General features: G+C 46.8%; 1 long non-coding RNA gene across 1 annotated transcript in view; it reads right to left on the bottom strand.

The window, feature by feature from the left end:
• Positions 1-11523, bottom strand: part of LOC138525676 (uncharacterized) — a 235840-nt gene extending 224317 nt beyond the window's left edge. Inside the window, exon 1 of the long non-coding RNA XR_011283407.1 lies at positions 11420-11523. This is a non-coding gene — a long non-coding RNA (uncharacterized lncRNA). The remainder of the gene's footprint in view (positions 1-11419) is intronic.
• Positions 11524-12225: the final 702 nt, after the last annotated feature.

Genomic DNA, 12225 nt, shown 5'->3' with positions numbered 1-12225 from the left:
TAATGGCTACTTAACTACCAATTCTCGGGGGTAGGTTGCTAGCATCCCATTGCTCCTATTACCTATACTATCACGCATGATGTTAATGCTATTCAGCTCCAGCATGCAGTTGATACTCTATATTCAAGTCCAGCCAGAGCACAAGGTCCAAAGGCTACAAAATTCACTCAAATCTCCCATGTTCCCGAAACAAGTCCACCTTCCCACTTATCCCCTTAATGTCCATGACACCGACTCCTCACTTGTTACGCTCAAGGCAATCTCGGTCAGCCTCCTGTTCCAGGCAGCCCTGCAGGTCCAGCCACGAAGCCGCCTCCTCCGGAGTGTAAAAAAAAGCGCCTTGCTCTTATGCAGCACCTTTAGCCTCGCCGGGTACAGAAGCATATATTTGATGGCCGCTGCATGTAGCCTCCTCTTGACGGCCACGTAACTATACCTTTGCCTCTGCACCAGCATGGTACAATCCGGGTACGCCGTGATATTGGTGGATGCTCTCTCAATTGTCCCGCCCTTACGGAAATACTCCAGGATCTTCTCCCTGTCTTTGTAATTCAGAATCCTTGCGATTATTGGCCTTGGCGGAGCTCCAGGTCGTGGCTTCCTCATCAAGGCCCGATGTGCACACTCAACAGTAAACCCCTATGAGAGTTTTTCTGCTCCTATCTCCTGGAGGATCATGTTCTCTACATAGTCTGTGGGGTCATGGCCTTCCTCCCCCTCGGGCACACACACCACACGTAAGTTGTTCCTCCTCGCTCTTCCCTCCGCCTCCTCCACTCGATTTTCAAGGTTGGCGACCTGCTGTTTTAGCACGTGGACCTCCTTTGCATTGCTCGTGCTGACCTCCATGTTAACTTTCACTGCGCTTTCCAGGCCCCTTGTTCTCTCCGCCAACGCACGGACATCTTGACGCAGCAGGGTAACTTCGATTCCCACAGCGTCAATTTTATTCTCCAGGGCATCCGCAAGTCCGCCATTGCTGTGCCCTATTTGGTGCTCAAATCCGTTATGGCCCCAGGACCTGACGGTTATCTCCTTCTGCGGCACCATCTGCGGGGGCCACGCCCGTGCTTTGCGCCGCTGTCGTGGGGGTCCGCTGTGTTTTCGCAAAGGCCTCCATTGTGGATTGTTTGGATTTGGCTCTCAGTCCCTTCACAGACATCTCGCGATTCCGTTTCGTATCTGGTCCCGACCCTGCGATGCCGTTGTGTCGTGCTTAGGTCTTCCAAACGCTAGGGCGCTAGTTACGGAGGGTTGCATTGCGCTATGGCGCGGCAATGTATTCAAATGGGCTGTCTTCTCCCATGTAGTCCTGCTGCACACAATTATCCATGCGCCATCAACGTGCTTCGAGGTACCACACAGAACACAACAGCTTCTCACCTCCTTTGCAATGGCCTAGTCACATGTAGGTTTTGCCAGACTGGGGTATGTCCTGGTAATAGTGTGTTACACACTCACATGTCTCAGCCACCAGTTCATGCACATTGCCCTCAGTTTTTCTCTTCTGGAGGTACAGCGTCGCTCCAATCCCCAGCAACCAACAGGATCACTCCTATGGGGATGCGTCGTAGTAGTTTCCCAGTGCAGGACCTCCCTGGGCCGTGGTGCCCAAATGTAACGTGGTAGGGGGCCTACCAGCTCCCTGCACAGCACACAACACTATGCCCTGGCCCCCTGCGTAAGTATAGGATGCTTCGTTGCACTTTGGAGTGTGATCCATCCAGGGCCACGCTCCGGTGCACTTCAGGGAATCTTAAAGCAGCGGCTTCCCATTGCAGTGCTGAGGCAGTCGCCGCTTCTACTGTCCGCCTCGGGCCCTGCGCCCAGCGGGCGCTGCCCTTCTATTTTGGAACACAAGGTCGGGCACACGCACCCGTCAAACTCCTCCGATGCAGCGCTGTCCACGAAGGGGCTCGCTGTCAGCAGCCGGGCGCAGCTGCAAATGTCTTTCCTTTAATCCATGGCCGTCGCCTGATACAGTAACTGCATCAGGGAGAGGGCAGTTTCATTTCGCCGCCGCGTCCTGCTAGATCCCTTTGTTCTCTGGGGGCGCCGCCATTTTGGTGTTTTCGTCTGCGGCCACTCCCCAGGATACAATGTGTCCGTTCAGCAGTTCTCCAGTCTGCCGTGAGCCGCTTACATGCTCACGCTCTTCCCAACACCTTCCCACACGCTTATGTGTGTTTTGCTTCCCGATTCAAGTGGAATACATGTGTTTGTTGAACGGATCAGGATGTCGGATCACGGAGCACACAGGGCTCACAGCCTATTCCATGGCTGTCCAAGCCACGCCCTCTTAATGGATACATATTGGGATTGCGGGCCTCAAGCATGTATGAAACTGCCCAGCAATTGGGGTGGAGTGTGCTCCTTGGTTTATGTTCATGTTCTAGCATCAGTGATTCCTCAGAGTGATCTGAAAATTGAAGAATTTCCAAAGGTGGATGACCACCTGAGGAAAAGGAGGTCACTTGAACTGCGGCATTTGAAGAGAGAATTATTTCTCACAAAAATCACTAAAGGCTAATGGAGATATTCCTGATAAGCACAAGTTGTTCAGCAAGAATGTGATGATGCGGACATCCATGTCCATGTCTGAAATTCAAACAGAAGTGAACAATTAAAACAATTTAAAGTTATAAAAGAAGAGCTGAGGGCCATACGTTTGATGGCCCTCCAGAATAGGTATGTCCTTGACGTGATTACAGCAATGGAAGGAGGTGTTCACGCCAAGATCGGGCCATCATGATGTACATTCATACCATCTCACAACGGCCAGAACAGAATTTTGCCATAGGCTATATCACTGTTGACGCACCTGCCCACAATAATGGAGCAGGAGAGAGATGACATTGGAGATGACAGTTGATTCTCACTCCTGTTCTCATGGATTCTCTTATTGGGTGGCAAATCTATTCAAGTTTCTTGGAGCAATATTGGTGTTAATAATGTTTTGATTCTGTATCATAAGATAGTAATTGGACAATGCCAGAAAATTACAACGAAAGCAGTGGGAATGAAGATCCTGATTGATGCAAAGGATGAACCAAAAGACAGTGTTCTGACCGATAGTGCCAACAGAGACTAGATAAAAGCAAGTTTTGTGGCCCTTGAAGGAACAAAATTCTGGTATCCAAAGAATCATAAGAATTACATAGGCCGTTGGGTCTCTGTGCCCCAAGTGGGGAAGGCAATTACATGACCTGGAGTGTGGATGAACACGTTAAAAATGGGGGTACCCTGAGGGGGTGATGAAGATATGGATACCCAAGAAACCCTTCTTCAAGAAGCGATCCAGGGAACAGGAAAACTCAAAGAGGTGGTTGAGGACTCGACCCGAGGGGGAATATAGAGCAGCAGATGTACATATCTGCAGGAGATCTTACCCCCCACCTCCCTTGTATTGGAGCCATGAGACCATGCCCTGTCTAACCTCAGCTACTGCACCAACGATACAGTGAGCACATGGAAGACGGTATCTGCTCCTCTACATTCCCCGCTCTGGTCGAGTCCTCGACCATGATGAGAAGCTGAGGTCAAAAGCCAAAAAAGCCCTCTAACTGGTATTTGTCAAAACAAGAGACAACACAGAGTGATTGTGGTATGCCAAATGCATGGTAACCAGTTTATGCAATATACTGGGGACAAAGCAAGGTAACAGCCACGCTCCCACTCCAACATTCTCCAATGTTTGAATGGAAAACAGGAGTTTATATAATGTGAATGAGTCATTGTGATGTCACAGTTATGAAAACCTATCGCTCCTCCTCATTGGCTCCCTCTACTAAGCTTCATATGGAATATATATATGTACAACTAGGCATTGGACAATTGTTATCTAAAATCCCACCCATCGACCTTCATCTAAAAAGTGCTACCTCATCACATTTGGAAATTAATTGGTAGACCCTAAATTATTTCTGCGGTAAAATAAAAACATGTGCTTCTTCGGTCAGAATGAGGTCACATTATCCATGAACCTGCTGCATGATGACATATTTATACAGGTAAGTGAGAGAGAGAGACAAGCATATCGCCTTATTTTAATTAAATCAAATAGCCCATGTTACCTCATTTCTCATGAGTCGCCATTCTTAGGGACAATTCTCTCGCACAATGATCGCTATCCTGCTTGACATATTTATGAATAATTGTTTTTGTGAGTCATCCTGCTCTTACCCTGTTAAGATTTCATTGCAGCATTTAGTTGGTTTTCCTTTAGCTGCTTCTTGCATCCTCCTGTCACGCCTAGCTGGTTGCAGAATACATTAATCTGCCAACTCCTTCTGATTTCCTGGGATTCCCAGTCTGTCCCATAAACTTCAAATGGTTTGCCCTGTCTCTGCAACTTGATGTATCTGACAGTTGACCAAACACAATAATGTCTTTTTTCACCATGTACACTCCGTGTAAAGGCTCGGCCTTGACATTCCTTTGGGTAGCTACCATCTAGCCGTCTACAGCATTTTCCCTGATTTGTTCAAGCATGCTCAACTGGGCTTTTCTTAAAGTTGCAAGGCTGAAGTCTCTGCTGGTGCAATTTTTTTAAGTGACCTGTTATCTTTCTTCTGCAGGACATATTTTTTCTGCATTTATTTGCTGCCTACCGAGACTGGTGCATGTCTGGCACATACAATTTCTACATATAGGTACACTGCAAACTCATCCCTACTTATAGAAATACTGCCCTCTGGTGTTGTGAGTCCCTCATCCTTGGTACGCGCTTACCTGCTACCTAATCTATTCTATTTAAAAGGACACACTAATCGTGCAAGCTAATGCCTCCTCTGTCCCTACTTGTGTAGCAAAACTAACTATTCTTTGTGCCAGCAGCATTTCCAGGAGATTTTAAAGTGCAGTTTCAAATGTGTTCTTTCTGATTTTGTAATTCCGTGTGTTCTGGGGGAGGTAGGGGGGAACCTGCTCTCTAGCCAATAACTGCCCCACTACACCCTCTTCAACTTTTCCTATTTCTTTGGATTGCTTCTTGAAAAATGGTTTCTTAGGTATCCATTTCTTCCGCACCTTGAAACACTTATCTATAGGCACGTTATAAATGCAATATCATATCACATCATATCATATCCATTAAGACGACCATATTGAATGTAACCCCGAGGTGATGACAGCCTACAGGAAGGAACTCCCTGAAGGAATATGAGAAAAAGCTATGAAAATTAACTAATAACATCCTAAGAAAGTGTGCACAACGTCCCAAGATACTGAATGAAGATGATGTGTGGATTCTAGAGGAGAAAGGATGAAGTAAATAATCAAGCAAACTCTCAAGTGTAAAGGAAGAAAATTACACAATAAAAAGCTCTTCAGAAAACAGAAGTTCGATGAATGTACGGACTGTGAAACACAAGATAGAGCAAGTCAATGTCTAGGCTAGCTATGAGTAGTAAATAGAATGCAGGCGAAGTCGCCATTGAATAGAAACTGGACATTGGTATCATAAAATAGTAAGCCAAAGAATCATTAAGAATGAACGAGAAGCTGTGTCGCTGTAAAATGACAGGCTTGTGGAGAGGCTCGTCAAGGCTGTCTGGCCTGAAGTCAAGATCCTAGAAAGCGAGGTCAGCTGTCTACTCTGAAGAAGAACAAGTGTGCAGAGAATGAACCCTCTCACGTTAAGGTGCAAGAACAAACACAAAGTATGGCAAATTTAATTTGGTTAAAGCATTTAAAAGCTGTAGAATGGACCAAATTGCGGTCCCTTGTCACACGAGCCAAGGATGGAAATAGAGTTTAAACTTGGAGTCCCAGACACAATAGCGAGTGCCTTCATTGCCGTGCATTCCCAGTGTGAGAATACTCTGCAGGGCCAAGTATAAAGACAAATTCATGGCAGAAGGCATGGGTGATGAGAGATGCTAATTGGGTGGTGAGGTAGCTTCATGTCCTATCTCCATGCACCTGATCTTGGCTTACGTGCTGTTAAAATGGATTTCTGAACTCTGTCCTGGAGGGGCAGAGGTTCAGAAGGCCAGCCTAGTTTCTTGGAACAGGGTAACCTCTGGACAAGCCAGACCAATCAGGGTAGCGATGGCGGCGGTCAAGACTAGGTCTCAAAAGGTGTGAGGGTGACAGAAAGCCCGCAATGAGCACACAAAGCAAGGACACTTACAAATTACTCCAAGCAGGTGTTATATTAAAAATATAGACACATTTATCACAAGGCCTTTGTAACATTGACCATAGTAAAGAATCACTGTAAAACTCAAGTAAATCAACACATCACAATCAAATACAATATATGTACAATTACCGAAGGGTCTAAAGAGTTTGAAGCATGAAATATGCAGACCACCTAGATAGGGAGGAAAACAGACAGTGCAAGTAATCGTTAGACCCAGTTCGCCTTCAGAGGCCACCTAACTAGAAGGAAGTCCGAGCCCTACGAAGAGTGGAGCCTTGTGCTCAAAAGTACCTGCACACGCTGGTGCCAACAGGCCAAGGGGAGTCTCTTCAAGGAAACCAGGCAGTTCAGAGCGGTGAACAAAGGAGGGCAAACAGATCTCTACTACTCAAGCGCGGCCTCCACTTGCAGGCAGAAGCAGAGCACCAGTGCGAGTGCGAAAAAAGCGTGCTGTTTAACACAGCAAGGAAAAGCTACAGGCTACTGCAGGAGGGCAACCTGTTCCTATCTTGGCTACACACCGGTCCCCGATGCAGGCAGACCCAGGCTTCTCCGCGTCAGTTTCAGTGCTGGCAGGTTCAGATACGAGCAGGGGACATCTAGGCGTCGTGTAGATTCCACGGCAGCAGAAGTTAGAGTTGAGGATGTCCCAAACGCAGTGAACCTGCACAGATTGTTAGCACAGCAGGGCAACGAAGCGGCTGTGTGTATTTCAGCCCAATGTACACTTCTCACTTCAGACCTGGGAATGCCAAGTGTACGAATCGTGTGAGAGTGTCAAGGACTCGGAATACAGCAGCAACCTGACGGCGGTGACAGAGCAAGGCTCCTGGGTAGGCTGGTCAGTCCACTGGATGGCTCAGGGATGCTTCCAAAGGCTTACGTGCAGGAGATGATGAAGATGCCGAGAATAGTTGTTTCCACTATTCCAAAGGGTCGAAGTACCAGTACTGGCCTTCTCGTTCGATCAGAGGCAGAATGGTCTCACAGGGCGACAGCAGTGCAGAGGAGCAGTCCTTCAGCGGGTCACCAGCGATTCCTCGGTTCAGCCTCTTGATTGCAGGATGCTTGGCTCCTGTATCCGTCGTTCGTGAGAACTCAGGAGATCGACATGGTAGAGGTGTTTCCAGCCTCCTCTTATCCAGAGTTCCCATCGTGCCAAAACGGAGAGGACCCAATGGGAGATCTACTCACAAAACACTCACACCATACGTGGACCTATCACGGACCACGGTGGTCCCAGGCATTCAAGACATACTAGACTCTCTGGCACCCAGGATGTGTATTGGGACCAAACATCCCAGGCCACATCCTGGAGGCACACACAAGGCCTGTAGAAGCCCGCAAAAGCATCTATGTTTCGTGGGAAAGTACATGCCCAAATAAGGATGGCCCCAGGTCGGCTCGACCGGGGGAAGGTGAAGGGGCAAGACGGTCAACGGACAGGACAAAGAACCTCGTGGCATGGCCATTTTAGAAGCCAGGCCACCCATTTTGGCCAAACGCGAGAAGCACGGTTAACAGGGCAAAAGGGAGTTCAAAACACAAAGAAACGATCGCTGCCACCAGTCCCGTCCGTGACATACTTGCATAGTTCGTTATAAATCCATAGAGAGTTACTAGGGCCTGTAGAATGACCAGAGACCCAAGAGCACGGTAATGTAAGTTACGGTGCACTCTTGTGCCATGTTGTGCGAAAGCTGCAACATGAGAAAAGAACTACGGAAAACAACGTTTCCCGGTACTGACTGTCTTAAGGGCATGTCAGTTTCCCCGTAAGAATGGAGTGAAAGCCCAGAGGAGTGCAGTGGAAGGCTGCACTTCTTTGGCAAAGTCTAGATCAGGGTGTAAAACAACAGCAAAAAGTTTGGGGGTTGCCACATGGAAGGAAAATTACCTACAATATGAAATCTTTCCTAACACGTGCTACTAAATTAACCGAATATTCCAGACATGGCACAAGCGTGCCAACCAATTTCATGAGTCCATATAACGAAGGACCTCTTAGCTTGTAAGACCAATGGAAAAAGTGTGTATTTTGTATCTAATGTTTCTGAAATTACATGTTTTAGAGGTAGGCATAAGTTGCCCGCCTGATATTGGACAGCCAATAACAATCCTAGCTCCTATATGATTGTGTATCTGGATGTTTCCCTTAACCAGTCCCGACACACGATAGGTATTGACTATCACCACGTAGTATGATGTCACTCTGACGCATAATGAAGTATAAGAATTGTACTTTTTGTGTAGATCACTGAGAGACTGAGCGTCCATCCATTGTTGTTCATTGTAAACTCTCTGTTTTAGATCATTGTTAATAAAATAGTAACTTTCCATCTTCTTGAGTTTGCCTGGTTATTTGGACTCAGAATTATTCTGGTGTAATCTCATCCAATAACAAATGCACGTTCTAAGGGCCATAAGCTCACAACTGTGCCTGTTGGAACTTTGCAGTCCAGTAGCTGTCAGGAACGTACATGTGACCATTGGACCTGCACTGCTGCCACTGCAGGGCAGTGGCTGGAGATGTCAGGAGATGATCACAACCAAGGCGCATGAGTACACAATTATTTTGGCATGGAAAATTATAAAAGGGGGTCTGATTAGCAGGTCTGCCTTTCAGAAACAGAATTACCTGAATCATTTTATTAATAAACATCAAATAAGCTAAGCCTTTTACACCCTCACAGATGGTAGTCTATTACACTGTTTTGGGCCTGTAAATTCTGCCATGCCTTGGCATCACTTTATTTATCAGTTATATTCGCTCCCTGTGTGTCCAGTCCTATATGAAGAAGTACTTTTGAAGAACAACAAATTGGTCCGCTCCACAACCCCCTTTTGTTATTGACTATAAGGTGGTACTTTAGCATCACCTATAAACCGAAACTATTGAATTGGCGTACAGCTTGTGGGAGATGGCATATGAGGAGAAACACAATGCTTGTAGGTGTTGTTTGGTTATTTACCCACATATGCACTACCCATGCCCTGCTAATTTCTTTGGCCATTTCCACCCAATTTCTGCCCCTCACCATCCAAAAATACCCTCCTGGGATCCCTTTTAGGTAGTTGTATCAAGCCTTAGCTATCAAACGTTGCACTCAACGTGCCTTCCAGTGTTTTTTCAAAGCAGTCCTCTCAGAGCGAATGATTTAATTGGAGCAGTAAACCTGCTACTGGTATAATAAAGATGTCTTAACCAGGTCTGCCATCAGCCACTCGATTTATAAGCACTATGTGTGCCCTTCACTGAGGTCCTGCTACAAACAAGCATTGGCAAAGCCAACAGTTTTGGCTTGTGCATAAGTATCAGACTTTGCTAGATACTTCCTCTGTATGCCCAGGTACTTGCATCATTTTGCAGCTGTTGCCATTAACGGCTAATTATTTTATACTATTACAGCAGTGCCTGGCAAATGTCTTTCCAGTCTACACAAAAGCCACAGCTGTTGGCATTGCCAATGCTTGTTATAACTCTGCCTCGGAGGAGGACATGGATAATACCACGTCCTGCCAGGCTTTCAGGAAGACATTGGCATTGTTTTTTTCTTTCAGCTAAGCATATGCAGAAGATAAGCTTCCAGCGCCTGGAACCTGCTATCAGGTGGTACGTGGCGCTACATGCACACTCAGTCACTCGCTGACTAATATCAAAGTAGACATGTTGCCACGTCTAGAGATTTCCTCTGGTTAATTATACAGCCAATAAGCCGTTATTCCACTCCGCCAAGGTCAGCTTTGACACGTGGAGAGGGGAGAATACGGAGTACTGTGAGTATCTGATTACATGTGCGTGTGATTAATGGACGGCATTATAGCAGTTCCGATAAATGATCACAGCGGGGGGTGTAAATCGTCGCTGGCCTTGCTCCTCTAGAGTCATGTAAGGTGAAATGACACAAGCCTGTCCAGTGTTCCAACCACGTGATCACGACTCCCGCGATGACTCACCTCCGAGAACATATGCAACTATGTATCCTATGCAAATTAAGTGGGGACGGCCAAGTGCCAGGAGAGGATCCTGGACGTATCCATGAAAAATTACAACCAGCACGTGAAAAACGATGGCGAGTTTCGATGCCTGGCACGAGGCGCGCTGGCCCGGGGAGACCCGGGTCTTTGGAGTCCATTTCGTGCATTCTTAGTGGAATGCATGAGTGTGTACAGATACTTAATTCCCGAGAAGTTGTCATTGACGTATGGATGTATGTGGCAATCACTGTGCGCTTCATTGTAAGTATTCCGTCAACGGTAAAATTGGCGGTATTTACAAATACCGCCAGTTTTACCGCACCTCCTGGTTGTCAGTTCAGGTATTTCCTCCATCACAGTGGCGATAAATGTTGTAAACGGTACCATGTGGGCTAAACCGCAATTGGTGCGCGCTCTGCTATTGGTGTGGCAGTGCAGGGGAAAGTCTGTGTTTGTGTGTGCATCGTGCAATGCTAGAAGCGTTGTGTGTGTGTGCAGTGCTATGCTATGCTATTGGTGTGATGGTGGAGGGGGCAGTCTGTGTTTGTGTGTGCACAATGCAGTATTCGACGTTCTGTGTGTGTGTGTGGGGTGGGTGAATTCATGGGTAGGGTTAAGCCACAGATGAGCCTCTGGTCCTGGCCTGGCCCTTAGGCAAAACACCAGCCGAGTCAGGGAAATGGCAGTGCAAAATGGGTGGCGGGCCTGTCGCAGGGGCTAAGGGGGCAAGAAAACGGGCTAAAAGGAACAGGTGAGCAAAGGGGGCAGAAAAGGGACTTGGGCAAAAAAGGGTCTAAAAGGGACTGGTGGCAAGAACAAAGGGCTAAGGGGGATAGAAAAAGGGGCTTAGGCAAGAAAAGGGGGGCAACGAAAGGGGCTAAAGGGAGCAAGAAAAGGGGCAGAAAGAGATTGGCACAAGAAAAGTGAGTACATTGGCAAAACAAGGGGTAAAAGGTTTGGGCAAGAAAAGGGGGTGAAATGGAATAGGGCAAGACAAGGGGTTAAAAAGGGCCTAAAGGGTACTCGGATGAGTAAAGGGGGCAAGCAAGGGGATTTAGGGAAGGGGCTAAAAGGAGTGGAGCAACAAAAGGGGCTAAACGGGACTGGGGGGAGAAAAGGGGCTGGAGAGAAGCAACAGAGGCTGAGAGTGAGAAAGGGGCTGAGGACGAGAAAAGGGCTCGCGGTGCAGGGACAGCGGTAGCGTTTGGCGAAGAGAAGGGTGGGGGCATGGGAGCTAGCAAGAGGAAAGAGGTGCTAAGCGCTGTCTGTCTCCTCTTTCTGCTCTATTTTGCTTACCTTTAATTTCACTGCCCCTCCAGCCGGTACATTGAACACTCGCACATGAAGGTCTCCTGTTCTGTCCCAGCCAATCAATGAGTGGCTGAGGAGCAGTGTTGCCAGGTCGGAAGGAAAAAATAAGCTGAATGTCCCTCCAAAACAAGCCCAAAACAAGCTGACTCCCATCCAAATAAGCTGAAAAAACAAGCGTGCACCTAAAAAGTTGTCGAAAGGTCTCAAAAGTAAGAAACATAACACAACAAGAAAAACATACATAGACAGAACACTACATAGTGTGTTAGAACAATATTTGATTGCATGGTGACTAGAAGTCCCAGATTGCAAAATAATACGGCCCTGAAATACATTGTATTTGTATTTATTGTTTTATATAGCGCCTTAATCCAAGGCGCTATATAATATTGTAACATGGCCAATTGGAAGCTGAAAAGAAACATGGCCTTCCTGAATACATATCTCTGAGAAAATGTTGTATATAGATTCCAATAATCCTCTAACCCAGTCTTGCAAAAAAAGTTTTCAAAAAATAAATAAATGATTTTAGTGGATAATGCGTCAGCACTAGGGATATCACCAAGATAATATTGTTATAGAGTGACGCTTGCTACACTAAAACAATCCCCTTCTTTACGTGTCAGTGTGTCTGTCTGCATGACAACACTTTTAAAGGGCGATTTCTTTTTGCATATGTTTAGGCATTTGGCATTGATGGGCCACCTGGTGGGCAAGTAACGATCCCATCAGTGCCAAACACCTATGCATATGCAAAATACAGGGTGCACCCCAGAGCAAGACAAAGCAGC

Source organism: Ambystoma mexicanum, chromosome 7p (genome assembly GCF_040938575.1).
Source record: "Ambystoma mexicanum isolate Mex_15411 chromosome 7p, UKY_AmexF1_1, whole genome shotgun sequence".
In the NCBI taxonomy this organism is placed as follows: Eukaryota; Metazoa; Chordata; class Amphibia; order Caudata; family Ambystomatidae; genus Ambystoma; species Ambystoma mexicanum.
The sequence above is the reverse complement of the archived record's forward strand: the minus strand, read 5'-3'. Positions and strand labels throughout refer to the sequence as shown.